The following is a 22,568-nucleotide window of genomic DNA, read 5'->3' as shown; positions in this document are numbered from 1 at the left end:
TGTCCGACCTCACCCAAGTATTCGACACTATAAGAAGGCATGTCATGCGACTTAACCCTACAAAATGCACCTTCGCAGTAGAAGCTAGAAAATTCTTGGGTTTTATGCTCACACAAAGAGGAATCGAGGAGAATCCAGATAAATGCCGGGCCATACTCGACATGAAAAGCCCGACTTGTGTCAAAGATGTACAACAACTCAATGGAAGATTGGCAGCCTTGTCCAGATTTCTAGCCGAATCAGCAATAAGATATATACCCTTCTATGCCACTCTAAGGAAGGAAAAGAGGTTCGAATGGACAATGGAGTGCGAGCAGGCCTTCCAAGATTTCAAAAGGTTCCTGGGACAACCACCTATCCTAACTCGGCCACGGGAAGGAGAACCACTTATATTGTACCTTGCAGTAGGAAGTCGGGCAGTAGCCTCAGCACTGGTCTGAGAAAACGACAGTGGGTAACAACCTATATACTTCATTAGCAAAGCACTACAAGGATCCGAATTAAACTACCAAAAAATAGAAAAATTCGCCTATACTCTCATATTAACATCTCGACGACTCCGTCCATATTTCCAAGCCCACATTATCAGGGTTCGGACCAACCAGCCCATAAAAGACATTCTGCAGAAAACAGATTTAGTAGGAAGAATCTTACAATGGGCAGTCGAGTTGTCCAAATTCGACCTTCAATATAAAGCTCGGACAGCCATCAAATCGCAATATTTGGCCGACTTCATTGCAGAATTTACAGACACCCCAGAAATCCCTATAGAATGGAATCTCTATGTAGACGGTTCCTCAAACAAAACTGGAAGTGGCGCGGGTGTGATAATTGAAAGCGACCAGGGAACCCAAATCGAACTTTCCCTCAAATTTGGGTTCCCTGACTCAAACAACCAGGCTGAGTATGAGGCACTACTAGCTGGTTTAAAGCTAGCTAAGGAGGTTGGAGCTCAAAAGCTTATCATCTTCAGCGACTCACAGGTGGTCACTTCACAAATAGCAGGGAGTTACTAAACCAAGGATCCCACCATGAAAAAGTACTTGGACAAAACCAAGGAACAGCTCGGATAACTCGGGGAATATGAGGTCTGCCACATACCCCGAGAACAGAATGCTCGAGCTGATGCACTCTCAAAATTGGCCAGCACCAAACCAGGGGGCAACAATAGAAGCCTCATCCAAGAGATGCTGCAGAACCCGTCAATCTTTGAAGAAGAAAAGATCCTAGCCATAACAGGTCTGGATCAAGGATGGATGACTCCCATAATTAATTACCTTAAAACAGAAACACTCCCTACAGATAAGAAGGAGGCAAAGAGGTTAAAACGGGAGGCACAATACTACACCATCATAAATAATACTCTATACAAGAGAGGGATTTCGACACCACTATTAAAATGCATGCTGACTTCCAACACAAAAGAAGTTTTAGAAGAAGTACACAGCGGCATCTGTGGCAACCATCTCGGAGCACAGGCACTTACCAAAAAAGTACTCCGAGCCGGATTTTATTGGCCGACTTTACAAAAAGAGGCAACATAATTCGTAAAGACATGTCCACCATGTCAGAAACATGCCAACTTTCATATTGCTCCGCCAGAGGAGCTCGTCAGCGTAACCTCACCCTGGCCATTCGCAAAATGGGGACTCGATCTTCTCGGACCCTTCCCTCAAGGATCAAGACAAGTCAAATTCCTCATAGTGGGGGTAGACTATTTCATAAAATGGATCGAGGCGGAACCCCTAGCTAACGCCACTGCTCAGAGAAGTCAAAAATTCCTATATAAAAACATTGTCACAAGGTTTGGGGTTCCATACTCCATCACCATAGACAATGGCACTCAATTTACAGATGCAGGTTTCAGAAAATTGGTGACCGATTTAAACATAAAACACCAATTTACATCCGTAGAACACCCCCAGGCTAACGAACAAGCAGAAACTGCTAACAAAGTCATATTAGCCGGGCTAAAATGGAGATTACAGGATGTAAAGGGAGCCTGGGCTGAAGAGCTCCCACAAGTCCTATGGGCATATCGAACAACTCCACACTCCACCACAAAGGAATCACCCTTCCGGTTAGCTTACAGAATGGAGGCAATGATCCCAGTGGAGGTCGAAGAAGGGTCGCCCAGAGTGATCCACTACAATGAAGAGGCCAACTCCCAACTTCAAAGGGAAGAACTCGACCTACTTCCAGAAATTCGAGAAAGAGCTCGGATCAGGGAAGAGGCATTAAAACGTCGAATGGCTTCAAGATACAATTAAAAGGTAGTGCTGCGAAGTTTTGTCGAGAACGACCTCATCCTAATCCGAAATGATATCAGAACAACTCGACTTGGAGAAGAAAAACTGGCAGCAAACTGGAAAGGACCCTACCAAGTCATAAAAGTTCATGGAAAGGGCTACTACAGACTATCCGAACTCGAAGGGCAAGAGCTTCCCAGGTCATGGCACGCTTGCAACCTACGAAGGTATTATAGTTAGAAGTAATAAGGATCTTAGGATAAGGTGCACTCTTTTTCCTGGAAAGGTTTTTTAACGAGGCACCAAGCTAAGATTCATAAAATACCTAACTTAGAGGAGTAAAACTCCCACATGTATATATTTGCATATTTTCTATTTTGAATAAAGTTTTTCAGATTTCCTATAAATCCTTTATCAAGACGCATTAATCTGAAACACAAAAAATTTATCGCCCGATTATAAAGCTACAGATCGGCAGAAAGTGAAAATTAAATTCACTGTACGATCACGGTAAAGACCAACAAAGATGAAAACCAAATTCATCAGAAGGTCGACCAACGGGGATCAAACCCAATTTCTACAAAATTAGCAAAGATGAAAAAGTGACAAAAATAGAATAATGCATGAAGTTATAGAAAGTGATCCATAGAAAGGACCTGACGAGGTCTTAATAAAAATGTGTTGCTAAAAATAACTTAAAGACCGGCCGACGTAGAAGAAGTCGAACCAGTCGACCACAATAACCAAAGTTATAAAAAGTAAATCCCTGGAAAGAGGCCTGGCCAGCCCTAAAAAAGAGGATTGCTAGAAATAACTTAGAAGGGACCGACGTGATGAAGTCGGCTCAAAACCAAAAAGTTATAAAAAGTAATCCCTAAAAGAGACCTGACAGAGGTCCAAAAAAGAGGATTACTAGAAATAACTTAGAAGGGACCGACGTGATGAAGTCGGCCCAAAAACAAAAAGTTATAAAAAGTAATCCATAAAAAGAGATCTGACAAAAGATCCAAAATAGATTGCTAGAAATAACTTAGAAGGGACCGACGTGATAAAGTCGGCCCAAAACCAAAAAGTTATAAAAATTAATCTCTAAAAGAGATCTGACAAAAGATCCAAAATGGATTACTAGAAATAACTTAGAAGGGACCAACATGATGAAATCGGCCTCCCAGCAACCACAAAAAGTTATAAAAGTAATCCATAAAAAGAGACCTAACCAAGGTCCAAACAAAATGGATTACTAGAAATAACTTTAGGCCGATAGAAGGCACGCAAGTTGGACCCAGAAATCCACAACAGAACCGAACTACAAAGTTTAAAAGCACAAAGGCAATCAAAAGAGGTCGGACAACAAGATCCCAACACCCTAAAGATGCCAGAAAATATTAAGCAAAGCAATAAACAAGCAAGAGCAAAGTTACCATAATAACAAGACTCAAGAGGCCACCTAAAGTCGAACCCAAGAGCCTGGGAAGCTACTTTGTTTTTCAACAAATAAAGTTGCTAATAGAAAAGCAACTAAAAGTATCCAGCAGTTAGAAACCACAAATTACAAAATATAAAAGGTTCAAAGTCCACAAGCCGGGCTATACACAAAAACATCAAGGAATAATCATAGAGGATCCAAAGATTTCTCAGTTGCAGCATCACGGGGTGAAGGAGGGCGAGTCTAAAGAGGTACTGATGAGCGGATATTTTATACGCTTTTTGGGAGTATTGATGAGCGGATAATTTATACGCTTTTTGGCATTATTTTTACATAGTTTTCAGTATAATTTAGTTAGTTTTTAGTATATTTTTCTTAGTTTTTAATTAAATTCACATTTCTGGACATTACTATGAGTTTGTGTGTTTTTCTATGATTTTAGGTAATTTCTGGCTGAAATTGAGGGACTTGAGCAAAAATCAGATTCAGAGGTTGAAGAAGGACTGCAGATGCTGTTGGATTCTGACCTCCCTGCACTCAAAGTGGATTTTCTAGAGCTACAGAACTCCAAATGGCGCGCTCTCAATTGCGTTAAAAAGTAGACATCCAGAGCTTTCCAGAAATATATAATAGTCTATACTTTGATTAAGGATAGATGACGTAAACTGGCGTTGAATGCCAGTTCCATGCTGCATTCTGGAGTCAAACGCCAGAAACAGGTTGCAAAGTGGAGTTAAACGCCAGAAACAGGTTACAAACTGGCGTTCAACTCCAAGAAAGACCTCTACACGTGTAAAGCTCAATGCTCAGCCCAAGCACACACCAAGTGGGCCCCGGAAGTAGATTTCTGAATCATTTACTCATTTCTGTAAACCCTAGTAACTAGTTTAGTTTAAATAGAACTTTTTACTATTGTATTGGGATTATCTTTGATTAATTTTATGCTATCTTAGACCTTTATGGGGGCTGGCCATTCGACCATGCCTGAACCTTTCACTTATATATTTTCAACGGTAGAGTTTCTACACACCATAGATTAAGGTGTGGAGCTCTGCTGTTCCTCATGAATTAATACAAAGTACTACTGTTTTTCTATTCAATTCATACTTATTCCTATTCTAAGATATCCATTTGCACCCAAGAACATGATGAATGTGATGATTATGTGACGCTCATCATCATTCAAACCTATGAACCCGTGCCTGACAAACACTTCCGTTCTACATGCAAACAAGCTAGAATGAGTATCTCTTAGATATCTAATACAGGGGACCGAGTCCGAGCTATTAGAGTCTTCGTGGTATAAGTTAGAACCAATGGATGGCCATTCCTAAGATCCAGAAAGTCTAAACCTTGTCTGTAGTATTCCGAGTAGGATCTGGGAAGGGATGGCTGTGACGAGCTTCAAACTCGCGAGTGCTGGGCGTAGTGACAGACGCAAAAGGATAGTATATCCTATTCCAGTATGATCGAGAATCGACAGATGATTAGCCATGCAGTGACAGCGCATTGGACCATTTCCAAAGTGAGGATGGGATGCAGCCATTGACAACGGTGATGCCCTACATAAAGCTTGCCATGGAAAGGAGTAGGAATGGTTGGATGAAGACAGCAGGAAAGCAGAGGTTCAGAGGAACGAAAAGCATCTCTATACGCTTATCTGAAATTCTCACCTATGAATTACATAAATATCTCTATCCTATTTTAATTATCTTTTAGTACACTATAATCTCTTAATACATTTGAATCCGCCTGACTGAGATTTACAAGGTGACCATAGCTTGCTTCAAGCCAACAATCTCCGTGGGATCGACCCTTACTCACGTAAGGTTTATTACTTGGATGACCCAGTGCACTTGCTGGTTAGTTGTACGAAGTTGTGAAATAGAATTAAGAACATGAACGTGCGTATTGAGTTTTTAGCGCCGTTACCAAAGAAGGAATGATCACGATTTCGCACACCAAGTTTTTGGCGCCGTTGCCGGGGATTGTTCGAGTTTGGACAACTGACGGTTCATCTTGTTGCTCAGATTAGGTAATTTTATTTTAATTTTAAGCTTTTTATTTCTTATTTTCGAAAAATACAAAAAAAATTTCTTCTTTTTCGTTTTTCCAAAATTAATTTTCGAAAAATCCAAAAAAAATTTTAAAATCATAAAAACTAAAAATAATTTGATGTTTCTTGCTTGAGTCTAGAGTCAACTTTTAAGTTTGGTGTCAATTGCATCTTTTTAATTTTCTAAAAATTATTTTTGAAAATTTCATGCATTGTATTCTTCATGATCTTCAAGTTGTTCTTGGCTAGTCTTCTTGTTTGATCTTCATATTTTCTTGTTTTGTGTCTTTTCTAGTTTTTCATATACATTCTTGAATTATTAATGTCTAAAGAATAAAAATTTTTATGTTTGGTGTCTTGCATGTTTTCTTTTCTTGAAAATTTTTCAAAAATAAGTTCTTGGTGTTCATCTTGACATTCAAAGTGTTCTTGGTGTTCATCTTGACATTCATAGTGTTCTTGCATGCATCACATGTTTTGATCCAAAATTTTCATGCATTGAGTCTTTTTTATGTTTTTCTCTCTCATCATTAAAATTCAAAAATAAAAAAAAAATATCTTTCCCTTTTTCACTCATCAAATTCGAAAATTTGAGTTGACTTTTTCAAATTTTTTTAAAAATCTAGTTGTTTTTATGGGTCAAATCAAATTTTCAATTTAAAAATCTTATCTTTTTCAAAATCTTTTTCAAAATCAAATCCTTTTCAATTTTCTTTTCATATTTTCGAATTCCCTTTTTAAAATTTTTCAAAATCTTTTTCTTATTTTATTTCTTAATTTTCGAAAATTTTATTAGCATTTAATGTTTTGATTCAAAATTTTTCAAAGTTGTTACTTGCCTATTAAGAAAGGTTCAATCTTAAACTCTAGAATCATATCTTTTTAAGTTTCTTGTTAGTCAAGTAATCAACTTTAATTTTCAAAATCAAATCTTTTCAAATTTGATTTTCAAATCTTTTTCAAATTAAGTTTCAATCATATCTTTTTCAAAATTAATTTCAAAATCTTTTCTAACTTCTTTTCTAACTTCCTATCTTTTCAAAATTTAATTTTCAAATATTTTTCAATCAATCCTATCTTTTTGTTTCAATCACATCTTTTTAAATTTCAATCACATCTTTTTCAAAATTTGATTTCAAAATCTTTTTTTTAACTTCTTATCTTTTTCAAAATTTGATTTTCAAATCTTTTTCAATTAACCACTTAACTTTTTGTTTGATTCTTATCTTTTTCAAAACTGCCTAACTAACTCTCTACCTTTAATTTTCGAAAATTCCTTCCCTCTTTTTCAAAATTTCATTTTAATTAACTAATTGTTTTAATTTTAATTACTAATTTTCGAATTTTAAATTTAATTTTAAAATATTTTTATTTTATTTTGTTTAATTTTTGAATTCCTTTCTTATCTCTCATCTCCTTCTATTTATTTATTCATCTACTAACACTTCTCCTCACCCAAAAATTCGAACCCCTTCTTCTCCTCTGAGTTCGAATTCTTCTCTTCTTCATTCTTTTTCTTCTTTTCTTCTACTCACACAAGGGGACCTCTATACTGTGGTAAAAAGGATCCCTATTATTATTTTATGTTCCCTTCTTTTTCATATGAGCAGAAGCAAGGACAAGAACATTCTTGTTGAAGCTGATCCAGAACCTGAAAGGACTCTGAAGAGGAAACTAAGAGAAGCTAAATTACAACAATCCAGAGACAACCTTACAGAAATTTTTGAAAAGGAAGAGGAGATGGTAGCCGAAAATAATAATAATGCAAGGAAAATGCTTGGTGACTTTACTGCACCTAATTCCAATCTACATGGAAGAAGCATCTCAATCCCTGCCATTGGAGCAAACAATTTTGAGCTTAAACCTCAATTAGTTTCTCTGATGCAACAGAACTGCAAGTTTCATGGACTTCCATCTGAAGATCATTTTCAGTTCTTGACTGAATTTTTGCAGATCTGTGATACTGTTAAGACCAATGAGGTTGATCCCGAGGTCTACAAGCTTATGCTTTTCCCGTTTGCTGTAAGAGACATAGCTAGAGTGTGGTTGGACTCTCAACCTAAAGATAGCCTGAACTCTTGGGATAAGCTGGTCACGGCTTTCTTAGCCAAGTTCTTTCCTCCTCAAAAGCTTAGTAAGCTTAGAATGGATGTTCAAACCTTTAGACAGAAAGAAGGTGAATCCCTATATGAAGCTTGGGAGAGATACAAGCAACTGACCAAAAAGTGTCTTTCTGACATGCTTTCAGAATGGACCATCCTGGATATATTCTATGATGGTCTGTCTGAATTAGCTAAGATGTCGTTGGATACTTCTGCAGGTGGATCCATTCACCTAAAGAAAACGCCTACAGAAGCTCAAGAACTCATTGACATGGTTGCTAATAACCAGTTCATGTACACTTCTGAGAGAAATCCTGTGAGTAATGAGACGCCTCAGAAGAAGGGAGTTCTTGAAATTGATACTCTGAATGCCATACTGGCTCAGAACAAAATATTGACTCAGCAAGTCAATATGATTTCTCAGAGTCTGAATGGAATGCAAGCTGCATCCAACAGTACTCAAGAGGCATCTTCTGAGGAAGAAGCTTATGATCCTGAGAACCCTGCAATAGCAGAGGTGAATTACATGGGTGAACCCTATGGAAACATCTATAATCCTTCATGGAGAAATCACCCAAATCTCTCATGGAAGGATCAACAAAAGCCTCAACAAAACTTTAACAATGGTGGAAGAAACAAGTTTAGCAATAGCAAGCCTTTTCCATCATCCACTCAGCAAAAGACAGAGAGTTCTAAGCAGACCCCGTCTAGCTTGGCAAATATAGTCTCTGATCTATCTAAGGCCACTCTAAGTTTCATGAATGAAACAAGGTCCTCCATTGGAAATTTGGAAGCATAAGTGGGCCAGCTGAGTAAAAGGATCACTGAAACCCCTCCTAGTACTCTCCCAAGCAATACAGAAGAAAACCCAAAAGGAGAGTGCAAGGCCATTGAATTGACCATCATGGCCGAACCTGCAAGGGAGGGAGAGGACGTGAATCCCAGTGAGGAAGACCTCCTAGGACATCCAGAGATCAATAAGGAGCTTCCCTCTGAGGAACCAAAGGACTCTGAGGCTCATCTGGAGACCATAGAGATTCCATTAAACCTCCTTATGCCATTCATGAGCTCTGATGAATATTCTTCTTCTGAAGAGAATGAAGATGTTACTGAAGAGCAAGTTGCCAAGTACCTTGGTTCAATCATGAAGCTGAATGCCAAATTATTTGGTAATGAGACTTGGGAAGATGAACCTCCCTTGCTCATCAATGAACTGAGTGATCTGGATCAACTGACATTGCCTCAGAAGAAACAGGATCCTGGAAAGTTCTTAATACCTTGTACCATAGGCACCATGGCCTTTGAGAAAGCTCTATGTGACCTTGGGTCAGGGATAAACCTCATGCCACTCTCTGTAATGGAGAAATTGGGAATCTTTGAGGTACAAGCTGCCAGAATCTCAGTAGAGATGGCAGACAACTCAAGAAAATAGGCTTATGGACAAGTAGAGGACGTGTTAGTAAATGTCGAAGGCCTTTACATCCCTACTGATTTCATAATCCTAGACACTGGGAAGGATATGGATGAATCCATCATCCTTGGAAGACCCTTCCTAGCCACAGCAAGAGCTGTGATTGATATGGATAGAGGAGAGTTGGTCCTTCAACTGAATGAGGACTACCTTGTGTTTAAAACTCAAGAATCTCCTTTTGTAACCATGGAGAGGAAGCATGAAAAGCTTCTCTCAGTGCAGAGTCAACCAAAGCCCCCACAATCAAACTCTAAGTTTGGTGTTGGGAGGCCTCAGCCAAACTCTAAGTTTGGTGTTGGATCCCCACATCGAAACTCTAAATTTGGTGTTGGGAGTCTACAAAATTGACCTGATCACTTGTGTGGCTCCGTGAGAGCCCACTGTCAAGCTATTGACATTAAAGAAGCGCTTGTTGGGAGGCAACCCAATGTTATTTAAATTATATCTATTTTATTATTTCGTGTTTTATTAGGTTGATGATCATGTGGAGTCACAAAAACTACAAAAAAATTAAAAACAGAATGAAAAATAGCATTAAAAACAGCACACCCTGGAGGAAGGACTTACTGGCGTTTAAACGCCAGTAAGCAGCAGTCTGGCATTTAAACGCCAGGATTGCACCCAGAGAAAAGCTGGCGTTAAACGCCAGAAACAAGCATCAGACTGGCGTTTAATGCCAGAAACATGCACCATATTGACGTTCAACGCCAGAAACATGCTATGGACTGGCGTTGAACGCCCAAAACATGCATGGAAGTGGCGTTTAACGCCAGAAACATGCTGCAGTCTGGCGTTAAACGCCAGGATTGCATATATAGGGCATTTTACACGCCTAAAAGGTGAAGGGATGAGAAATCCTCAAACACCTCAGGATCTGTGGACCCCACAGGATCCCCACCTACTTCTTCTCTCCTCTTCACACCTTTTCATAACACTCTTCCCCAAATACCCCTTACCAATCAACTAAATCACCCTTCCCCATCACCTATTCACCACTCACATCCATCCTCTCTTCCCCAAAAACCCCACCTACCTTTAAATTCAAAATAATTTCCCTCCCAAACCCAACCCTAAATGGCCGAACCTTAAACCCCTCCCCACTCCTATATAAACCCCTCATTCCTTCTTCATTTTCACACAACACAACCCTCTCTTCACCCCTTGGCCGAAACCACTTTTCCCTCCATCTCCTCCATTCTCTTCTTCTTCTACTTCTTTCTTTCTTCTTTTTCTCGGGGACGAGCAACCATTTTAAGTTTGGTGTGGTAAAAGCATAGCTTTTTGTTTTTCCATAACCATTCATGGCACCTAAGGCCAGAGAAACCTCTAGAAAGAGGAAAGGGAAGGCAATTGGTTCCACTTCTAAGTCATGGGAGATGGAGAGATTCATCTCTAAGGTCCATCAAGACTACTTCTATGAAGTTGTGGCCAAGAAAAAAGTGATCCCTGAGGTTCCTTTCAAACTCAAAAGGAATGAGTATCCAGAGATCCAACTTGAGATTCAAAGAAGAGGTTGGGAAGTTCTCACCAACCCCATTCAACAAGTCGGGATCTTAAAGGTTCAAGAGTTCTATGTAAATGCATGGATCACTAGGAACCATAATCAAAGTGTGAACCCGAATCCAAAGAATTGGCTCACCATGGTTCGGGGGAATTACTTAGATTTCAGTTCGGAAAATGTAAGGTTGGCGTTCAACTTGCCAATGATGGAAGAAAACACACGCCTCTATACTAGAAGAGTCAACTTTGATCAAAGGTTGGACCAAGTCTTCATGGACATATGTGTGGAAGGAGCTCAATGGAAAATTGACTCAAAAGGCAAGCCGGTTCAACTAAGAAGGCTTGACCTCAAACCAGTAGCTAGAAGATGGTTGGAGTTCATTCAACGCTCAATCATTCCTACTAGCAACCGGTCTGAAGTTACTGTAGACCGGGCCATCATGATCCATAGCATCATGATTGGGGAGGAAGTGGAAGTTCATGAGATCATACCTCAAGAACTCTACAAGGTGGCTGACAAGTCCTCTAATTTGGCAAGGTTAGCCTTTTCTCACCTCATTTGCCACCTCTGCAATTCAGCTGGAATTAACATAGAGGGAGACATCCTCATTGAAAAGGATAAGCCCATCACTAAGAAAAGGATGGAGCAAACAAGAGATCATGGACCTCCACATGAGCATGAGGAGATTCTCCACCATGAAATCCCTGAGATGCCTCAGGGGATGCACTTTCCTCCACAGAATTATTGGGAGCAAATCAACACTTTCCTAGGAGAATTAAGTTCTAACATGGGACAACTAAGGGTGGAGCATCAAGAGCACTCCATCATCCTCCATGAGATTAGAGAAGATCAAAAAGCTATGAGGGAGGAGCAACAAAGGCAAGGAAGAGACATAGAGGAGCTCAAGAGCACCATTGGTTCTTCAAGGAGAGGAAGACGCCACCCTCACTAAGGTGGACTCATTCCTTAATCTCCTTGTCTATTTATTTCCTGTTTTTCAATTTCTGAGCTTTATGTTTATTTATATTTGTGTCTTATTACATGATCATTAGTGTCTAAGTGTCTATACCTTAAAGTTATGAATATGAATCCATCACCTCTCTTAAATGAAAATTATTTTAATTACAAAAGAATAAGAAGTACATGATTTCGAATTCATCCTTGAAACTAGTTTAATTACTTTGATGTGGTGACAATACTTTTTGTTTTCTGAATGAATGCTTGAACAGTGCATATGTCTTTTGAAGTTGATGTTTATGAATATTAAATATGTTGGCTCTTGAAGAATAAGGAAAAAGGAGAAATGTTATTTGATAATCTGAAAAATCATAAAAATGATTCTTGAAGCAAGAAAAAGCAGTGAATAAAAAATCTTACAGAAAAAAAAGCGAAAAAAAAAGAGAAAGAGAAAGAGAAAGAAAAAGCAAGCAGAAAAAGCCAAAAGCTCTTTAAACCAAAAGGCAAGAGCAAAAAGCCAATAGCCCTTAAAACCAAAAGACAAGGGTAATAAAAAGGATCCAAGGCTTTGAGCATCAGTGGATAAGAGGGCCTAAAGGAATAAAATCCTGGCCTAAGCGGCTAAACCAAGCTGTCCCTAACCATGTGCTTGTGGCGTGAAGGTGTCAAGTGAAAACTTGAGACTGAGCGGTTAAAGTCAAGGTCCAAAGCAAAAAAGAGTGTGCTTAAGAACCCTGGACACCTCTAATTGGAGACTTTAGCAAAGCTGAGTCACAATCTGAAAAGGTTCACCCAGTTATGTGTCTGTGGCATTTATGTATCCGGTGGTAATACTGGAAAACAAAGTGCTTAGGGCCACGGCCAAGACTCATAAAGTAGTTGTGTTCAAGAATCAACATACTGAACTAGAAGAATCAATAACACTATCTGAATTCTAAGTTCCTATAGATGCCAATCATTCTGAACTTCAATGGATAAAGTGAGATGCCAAAACTATTCAAGAGGCAAAAAGCTACAAGTCCCGCTCATCTGATTGGAGCTAAGTTTCATTGATATTTTGGAATTTATAGTATATTCTCTTCTTTTTATCCTATTTAATTTTCAGTTTCTTGGGGACAAGCAACAATTTAAGTTTGGTGTTGTGATGAGCGGATAATTTATACGCTTTTTGGCATTGTTTTTACATAGTTTTCAGTATAATTTTGTTAGTTTTTAGTATATTTTTATTAGTTGTTAATTAAAATTCACATTTCTGGACTTTACTATGAGTTTGTGTGTTTTTCTGTGATTTCAGGTAATTTCTGGCTGAAATTGAGGGACTTGAGCAAAAATCAGATTTAGAGGTTGAAGAAGGACTGCAGATGCTGTTGGATTCTGACCTCCCTGCACTCAAAGTGGATTTTATGGAGCTACAAAACTCCAAATGGCGCGCTCTCAATTACGTTGGAAAGTAGACATCCAGGACTTTCCAGTAATATATAATAGTCCATACTTTGATTAAGGATAGACGATATAAACTGGCATTGAACGCCAGTTCCATGCTGCATTCTGGAGTCAAACGCCAGAAACAGGTTGCAAAGTGGAGTTAAACGCCAGAAACAGGTTACAAACTGGCGTTCAACTCCAAGAAAGACCTCTACACGTGTAAAGCTCAATGCTCAGCCCAAGCACACACCAAGTGGGCCCCAAAAGTGGATTTCTGAATCATTTACTCATTTCTGTAAACCCTAGTAACTAGTTTAGTTTAAATAGGACTTTTTACTATTGTATTGGGATTATCTTTGATTAATTTTATGCTATCTTAGACCTTTATGGGGGCTGGCCATTTGGCCATGCCTGAACCTTTCACTTATGTATTTTCAACAGTAGAGTTTCTACATACCATAGATTAAGGTGTGGAGCTCTGCTGTTCCTCATGAATTAATACAAAGTACTACTGTTTTTCTATTCAATTCATACTTATTGCTATTCTAAGATATCCATTCGCACCCAAGAACATGATGAATGTGATGATTATGTGACGCTCATCATCATTCTCACCTATGAACGCATGCCTGACAAACACTTCTGTTCTACATGCAAACAAGCTAGAATGAGTATCTCTTAGATATCTAATACAGGGGACCGAGTCCGAGCTATTAGAGTCTTCGTGGTATAAGTTAGAACCCATGGATGGCCATTCCCGAGATCCGGAAAGTCTAAACCTTGTCTGTGGTATTCCGAGTAGGATCTGGGATGTAGCCATTGACAACGGTGATGCCCTACATAAAGCTTGCCATGGAAAGGAGTAGGAATGGTTGGATGAAGACAGCAGGAAAGTAGAAGTTCAGAGGAACGAAAAGCATCTCTATACGCTTATCTGAAATTCTCACCTATGAATTACATAAGTATCTCTATTCTATTTTAATTATCTTTTAGTACACTATAATCTCTTAATACATTTGAATCCGCCTGACTGAGATTTACAAGGTGACCATAGCTTGCTTCAAGCCGACAATCTCCGTGGGATCGACCCTTACTTACGTAAGGTTTATTACTTAGACGACCCAGTGTACTTGCTGGTTAGTTGTATGAAGTTGTGAAATAGAATTAAGAACATGAACGTGCGTATTGAGTTTTTAGCACCGTTACCAAAGAAGGAATGATCACGATTTCGCACACCAAGTATTTTCATATAGTTTTTAGTAGGATTTAGCTACTTTTTAGTGTAGTTTTATTAGTTTTCATGCAAAAATCACATTTCTGGACTTTACTATGAGTTTGTATATTTTTCTGTGATTTCAGGTATTTTCTAGCTGGAATTGAGGGACCTGAGCAAAAATCTTATTCAGAGGCTGAAAAAGGACTGCAGATGTTGTTAGATTCTGACCTCCCTGCACTCGAAATAAATTTTCTGCAGCTACAGAAACCCAATCGACGCGCTCTCAATTGTGTTGGAAAGTAGACATCTAGGGCTTTCCAGCAATATATAATAGTTCATACTTTGCCCGAGTTTTGACGACATAAACTGATGTTTAAACGCCAACTTCCTACCCTATTCTGAAGTTAAACGCCAGAAACAGGTTACAAACCAGAGTTAAACGCCACAAACAGGCTGCAACCTGGCGTTTAACTCCAAGAGAAGCCTCTACACGTATAAAGCTCAATGCTCACCCTAAGCACACACCAAGTGGGCTCCGAAAGTGGATTTCTGTACTATCTATCTTAGTTTACTCATTTTCTGTAAACCTAGGTCACTAGTTTAGTATAAAAACTACTTTTAGAGACTTACTATGTACCTCATGACATTTTACATTTGAAATTGTATCTTTTACAGCATGAGTCTCTAAACTCCATGGTTGGGGTGAGGAGCTCTGCTGTGTTTCGATGAATTAATGCAATTACTACTGTTTTTCATTCAATCACGCGTGTTTCTATTCTAAGATATTCACTCGCACTTGAACATGATGAATGTGATGATCCGTGACACTCATCACCATTCTCAACCTATGAACGCGTGCCTGACAACCACCTCCGTTCTACCTTAGATTGAGTGTGCATCTCTTGTGTTCCTGGCTCATACGTTTGATTGCATCTCCTGACAACAGAGCATTCAAATCTGTGAGGTCAGAGTCTTTGAGGTATAAGCTAGAATCAATTGGTAGCATTCCTGAGATCCAGAAAGTCTAACCCTTGTGTGTGGTATTCCGAGTAGGATCCGGGAAGAGATGACTGTGACGAGCTTCAAACTCATGAATGCTGGGCGCAGTGACAGTGTGCAAAAGGATCAATGGATCCTATTCCAACATTAGTGAGAACCGACAGATGATTAGCCATGTACATAGACCCTTTTCACTGAGAGGATGGCTGGTAGCCATTGACAACGGTGATCCGCCAACATATAGCTTGCCATGGAAGGAGACCTGCGTGCGTGAAGAAGAAGACAGTAGGAAAGTAGAGATTCAAAAGACAGAGTATCTCCAGAACCTCAACCTGTTCTCCATTACTGCATAACAAGTATTATTTATTTTATGTTAATTACTCTTCATAAACCCAACCATTTTTATTATTAATTTTCTGACTAAGAATTACAAAATAACCATAGCTTGCTTCAAGCCGACAATCTCCGTGGGATCGACCCTTACTCACGTAAGGTATTACTTGGACGACCCAGTGCACTTGCTGGTTAGTGGTACGAGTTGTGAAAAGTGTGATTTACAATTCGTGCACCAAGTTTTTGGCGCCGTTGCTGGGGATTGTTCGAGTTTGGACAACTGACGGTTTATTTTGTTGCTTAGATTAGGAAAAATTTATCTTTTTAGTTTAGAATCACTAAAATTGTGTCTTCTATTATTGTTTTTGGTTGAAACTTTTTTTTTAAATCCTTATTTTCTTTTTCAATTTTTTTTCGAAAATTTTTATAAACTAATAATTGAGTTTTTCTGTTTGAGTTTAGTTTCATATTTTAAGTTTGGTGTCAATTGCATGATTTTATTTTTCTTTCAATTTTTTTCAATTATTAGTGCTCAGAATATAAAAATATTTTATGTTTTGGGTCCTTTGTGTTTCTATTTTCTTAAAAATTTTTCAAAAGTTATTCTTAGCGTTCATCGTGATATTCAAAGTTTCCCTATTTGTTTCCTTTGTTTTGATCTAAAAATTTAAGTTTGGTGTCATTTTTACAGTTTTTCTCTTTCTTCATTAAACTCAAAAATATATTTTCTCTTTATTTTAATTAATTTTCAAATTTTCCTTTAAAAATTCAGATTTCTATTTTAAAACTTTTTTCTATCTTATCTTAGTTTTGAAATTTAAAATTCAAAATCTTTTTCAAAAATCATATCCAAAATTTTTCAAATCTTCTTAATTAAGTAATTATTTTAGTTTTCAAATTTATTTTTCTCTTAGTTTTTGAAATTTATATTATTTTATTTTATCTTATTATTTTTATTTATTTTTAATTATTCAGTTCGTTTCTACTTAAATAAAATAAAAATAAAAATATATTTTATTTGCAATTCATATCAATTCCCTTTTATCCATCATGGACCTAAATGGAAATGAACAGTCCAGAAGGACTCTGGGGTCATATGCTAACCCCATTACTACTGCATATGGGAGCAGTATCTGTATACCTCCCATCAAAGCAAGCAGTTTTGAGCTAAATCCTCAGCTCATTATCATGGTGCAGCAAAATTGCCAGTATTCCGGTCTTCCACAGGAAGAACCTACTGAGTTTCTGGCACAGTTCTTGTAAATTGCTGACACAGTACGTGACAAGGTAGTAGATCAGGATGTCTACAGATTATTACTGTTTCCATTTGCTGTAAAAGATCAAGCTAAGAGGTGGTTAAATAACCAACCTACAGCAAGCATAAGAACATGGAAACAATTATCAAACAAATTCCTGAATCAATATTTCCCTCTAAAAAGGATGACACAGCTGAGGCTGGACATCCAAGACTTTAAACAAGAGGATGATGAATCCCTTTATAATGCCTGGGAGAGGTACAGAGGGATGCTAAGGAAATGCCCCTTTGAAATATTTTCAGAGTGGGTGCAATTAGACATCTTCTACTACGGGCTTACAAAAAAGGCTCAGATATCTCTAAACCACTCCGCTGGTAGATCTATACACATGAGAAAGACTATTGAAGAGGCTCAAGAGCTTATCGATCTAGTTGCTAGAAATCAGCATCTGTACATAAGTAATAAGTCCTCCATGAAAGAAGAAGCTAAGGCAGTATCAACTGACTTTAATCCTCAGGAACAAGTTGCTGAACTCAATCAGCAACTATCTTCTATAACAAGGCAGTTAGCAAAATTTAAGGAGATGCTATAAGAAACCAAAAATGCTAACAAGGATATGGAATCACAATTGAATCAGACAAAACAGCAGTTATCAAAACAGATAACAGAGGAGTGCCAAGCAGTTCAATTAAGAAGTGGAAAAATATTAAATATCTCAACTCAAAGCAGCAAAAAGCCAAGAAAGGAACAGCTGACAGAGGATGAGCAACCTGCTACCCAAAATCCCTCTGAGGATAGTAAGAGCCCAGAGAGGAATAAGTCTGGCGTTCAAACGCCAGAAAAGGGTGAAAAACTGGCGTTAAACACCCAATCCATGTCCAGTTGAATGCCAGAAAATGGTAGGAGTCTGGCGTTAAACGCCCAATCCATGTCCAATCTTGGCGTTCAAACGCCAATGAGGGATCAGACACCTGCAAGTGCTGATAATAACTCCCTCAAGAAGGCTTCTCAACCTGCCTCTGTAGGAAATAAACCTGCAGCAACTAAGGTTGAAGAATATAAAGCCAAAATGCCTTATCCTCATAAACTCCGCCAAGCGGAAAAGGATAAACAATTTGCCCGCTTTACAGACTATCTCAGGACTCTTGAAATAAAGATTCTATTTGCAGAGGCACTTGAGCAAATACCCTCTTATACTAAGTTCATGAAAGAGATCTTAAGTCATAAGAAGGATTGGAGAGAAACAGAAAAAGTTTTTCTCACTGAAAAATTCAGTGCAGTCATCCTAACAAGCTTACCAGAAAAGCTTAAGGATCCCGGAAGCTTTATGATACCATGCACATTAGAGGGTACTTGTACCAAGACAGCTCTATGTGACCTTGGGGCAAGTATCAATCTAATCCCTGCATCCACTATCAGAAAGCTTGGCTTGACTGAAGAGGTCAAACCAACCCGGATATGTCTTCAACTTGCTGATGGCTCCATTAAATATCCATCAAGCATAATTGAGGACATGATTGTCAAGGTTGGGCCATTTGCCTTTTCCACTGACTCTGTAGTGCTGGAAATGGAGGAGCACAAGAGTACAACTCTCATTCTAGGAAGACCTTTCCTAGCAACTGGACGAACCCTCATTGATGTCCAAAAAGGGAAAGTGACCTTGAGAGTCAATGAGGATTAGTTCAGGCTGAATGTTGTTGAGGCAATGAAGCATCCAAACACATCAAAAGACTGCATGAGTGTTGATACCATGCACATTAGAGCTAGAAGACATCTTTAAAGATGTTCAGCCTGATCTGGAGGAATCAGAGGAAATAAAAGAGCCTCTGAAAATTCTTCTGAAAGAAGAGAAACCTCCTAAACCTGAGCTCAAACCACTACCACCATCCCTGAAATATGTATTTCTGGGAGAAGGTGACACTTTTTCGGTGATCATAAGCTCTGCTTTAAATCCACAGGAAGAGAAAGCACTACTTCAAGTGCTAAGGACACACAAGACGGCTCTTGGGTGGTCCATAAGTGATCTTAAGGGCATCAGCCCAGCAAGATGCATGGACAAGATCCTATTGGAGGACGATGCTAAGCCAGTGGTTCAACCACAGAGGCGGCTAAATCCAGCCATGAAGGAGGTGGTGCAGAAAGAGGTCACCAAGTTACTGGAGGCTGGGATTATTTATCCTATTTCTTATAGCCCCTGGGTGAGCCCTGTCCAAGTTGTCCCCAAGAAGGGAGGCATGACAATGGTTCATAATAAAAAGAATGAACTGGTCCCTACAAGAACAGTTACAGGGTGGCGTATGTGTATTGATTACAGAAAGCTCAATACAGCCACCAGGAAGGATCACTTTTCTTTACCATTCATAGACCATATGCTAGAGAGACTAGTAGGTCATGAATATTATTGCTTTTTGGACAGCTATTCAGGTTACATCCAAATTACAGTAGATCCTCAGGACCAAGAGAAAATAGCATTCACATGTCCTTCTGGAGTGTTTGCCTACAGAAAGATGCCTTTTGGTCTGTGCAATGCACCTGCAACCTTTCATAGGTGCATGCTCTCTATCTTCTCTGATATAGTAGAGAAATTTCTAGAAGTCTTCATGGATGACTTTTCAGTATTTGGAGACTCATTCAACTCCTGCCTTGACCATTCAGCACTTGTTCTGAAAAGATACCAAGAGACCAACCTAGTTTTAAACTGGGAAAAATGTCACTTTATGGTGACTGAAGGAATTGTCCTTGGGCATAAAATTTCAAACAAGGGAATAGAGGTGGATCAAGCTAAAGTGAAAGTAATTGAAAAATTACCACCACCTGCCAATGTTAAGGCAATCAGAAGCTTTCTAGGGCATGCAGGATTCTATAGGAGGTCTACAAAGGATTTTTCAAAAATTGCAAAACCTCTGAGCAATCTGCTAGCTACTGACACGCCATTCGTATTTGACACAGAGTGTCTGCAGGCATTTGAAACTCTGAAAGCTAAGCTGGTCACAGCACCAGTTATTTCTGCACCAGACTAGACATTACCATTCGAACTAATGTGTGATGCCAGTGACTATGCCATTGGTGTATTATTGGGACAGAGGCATAACAAGCTTCTGCATGTCATTTATTATGCTAGCTGTGTTTTAAATGATGCACAAAAAAATTACACAACCACAGAAAAAGAGTTGCTTTCAGTGGTTTATGCCATTGACAAGTTTAGATCATACTTAGTAGGATCAAAATTGATTGTGTACACTGACCATGCTGCTCTTAAATATCTACTTATAAAGCAGGATTCAAAACCCAGGCTCATAAGATGGGTATTGCTTCTGCAAGAGTTTAATATAGAAATAAGAGACAGAAAAGGGACAGAGAACTAAGTGGCTAATCATCTGTCCCGGATAGAACCAGTAGAAGGGGCATCCTCCCCCTTTATTGAGATCTTTGAAACCTTTCCGGATGAGCAATTATTTGCCATTCAGGAAATACCATGGTTTGCAGACATTGCAAACTATAAAGCTGTAAGATTCATACCCAAAGAGTACAGCAGGCAGCAAATAAAGAAATTGATTTCTTATGCAAAGTACTACTTATAGGATGAACCATATCTCTTTAAGAGATGTGCAGACGGAATAATCCGTAGATGTGTGCCCAAGGAAAAGGCACAGAAGATCTTATGGCATTTTCATGGATCACAATATGGAGGCCATTTCAGAGGTGAGCGAACAGCCACCAAGGTTCTCCAATGTGGCTTCTACTGGCCTACTCTCTATAGAGACTCCCGAGAGTTTGTACGTAACTGTGACAGTTACCAGAGAGCTGGTAATCTGCCTCATGGTTATGCCATGCCTCAACAAAGGATCTTGGAGATTGAGTTGTTTGATGTATGGAGTATTGACTTCATGGGCCTTTCCCGCTATCATACTCAAACACGTATATTCTTGTGGTAGTAGACTATGTATCTAAATGGGTAGAGGCAATTGCAACACCCATTAATGATACTAAAATAGTGCTGAAGTTCCTCCAGAAATATATCTTCAACAGGTTTGGTGTCCCTAGAGTACTAATCAGTGATGGGGGCACTCATTTCTGCAATAAACAGCTTTACTCTGCTATAGTCTGATATGGAATTAGCCACAAAGTAGCAACTCCATATCATCCACAGACAAATGGGCAGGCTGAAGTCTCTAATAGAGAACTAAAAAGAATCCTAGAATGGACTGTAATTTCCCGTAGAAGGGATTGGGCAAAAAGCTTGGATGATGCTCTGTGGGTGGTGCGCAGAAATTGTGATTACACTTTGATTATGTAAAATTCATCGCTCTTTCTTTCCCTGGTAATGGAGCCAAAAACATGATGCCAATACCATGGTTCACAACTTCGCACAACTAACCAGCAAGTGCACTGGGTCGTCCAAGTAATACCTTACGTGAGTAAGGGTCGAATCCCACAGAGATTGTTGGTATGAAGCAAGCTATGGTCACCTTGTAAATCTCAGTTAGGCGGATATAAAATAGTAATGGTGTTTTCGAAATTAAATAATAAAATAGGGATAGAAATACTTATGTAAATCATTGGTGAGAATTTCAGATAAGGGAATAGAGATGCTTTCGTTCCTCTGAACCTCTGCTTTCATGCTATCTTCATCCAATCAGTCTTACTCCTTTCCATGGCAAGCTTTATGTAATGCATCACCATTGTCAATGGCTACTTTCGGTCTTCTCTCGGGAAAATGATCCAAATGCCCTGTCACGGCATGGCTAATCGTCTGGAGGCATCACCCTTGTCAATGGTTACATCCTATCCTCTCAGTGAAAATGGTCAACGCACCCTGTCACGGCACGGCTATTCATCTGTCGGTTCTCGATCATACTGGAATAGGATTTACTATCCTTTTGCGTCTGTCACTACGCCCAGCAATCGTGAGTTTGAAGCTCGTCACAGTCATTCAATCCCTGAATCCTACTCGGAATACCACAGAGAAGGTTTAGACCTTCCGGATCCTCATGAATAGCCATCCATGGGTTCTAACTTATACCACGAAGATCCTGATTAAGGGATCCAAGAGATATTCATTCTAGCTTGTTGCATGTAGAACGGAAGTGTTTGTCAGGCACGTGTTCATAAGGGAGAATGATGATGAGCGTCACATAATCATCACCTTCATCATGTTCTTGGGTGCGAATGGATATCTTAGAAGCGGAATAAGTTGAATTGAATAGAAAAACAGTAGTACTTTGCATTAATCTTTGAGGAACAGCAGAGCTCCACACCTTAATCTCTGGAGTGTAGAAACTCTACCGTTGAAAATACATAAGTGAAAGGTCCAGGCTTGGCCGAATGGCCAGCCCCCTAAAACGTGATCACAGGATCAGAATACAATCCAGGATGTCTAATACAATAGTAAAAGGTCCTATTTATAATAAACTAGTCACTAGGGTTTACAGAAATAAGTAATTGATGCATAAATCCACTTCCGGGGCCCACTTGGTGTGTGCTTGGGCTGAGCTTGAGTGTTGCACGTGCAGAGGTCCTTCTTGGAGTTGAACGCCAGCATTTGTGCCAGTTTGGGCGTTCAACTCTGGTTTTGGA

The 22,568-nt window shown here is 39.1% G+C and overlaps 1 non-coding gene across 1 annotated transcript; it reads right to left on the bottom strand.

Moving 5' to 3' along the window:
- Positions 1-7,867: 7,867 nt before the first annotated feature.
- On the bottom strand, positions 7,868-7,975 carry LOC148572073 (small nucleolar RNA R71). The gene has a single exon (XR_015908742.1). It is a non-coding gene; the product is annotated as a small nucleolar RNA R71 (small nucleolar RNA).
- Positions 7,976-22,568: the final 14,593 nt, after the last annotated feature.

This window comes from Arachis ipaensis, chromosome B3 (assembly GCF_059453495.1).
Source record: "Arachis ipaensis isolate K30076 ecotype BB chromosome B3, ASM5945349v1, whole genome shotgun sequence".
Classification (NCBI taxonomy): domain Eukaryota; kingdom Viridiplantae; phylum Streptophyta; class Magnoliopsida; order Fabales; family Fabaceae; genus Arachis; species Arachis ipaensis.
This window is presented reverse-complemented; position numbering and strand designations above follow the sequence as displayed.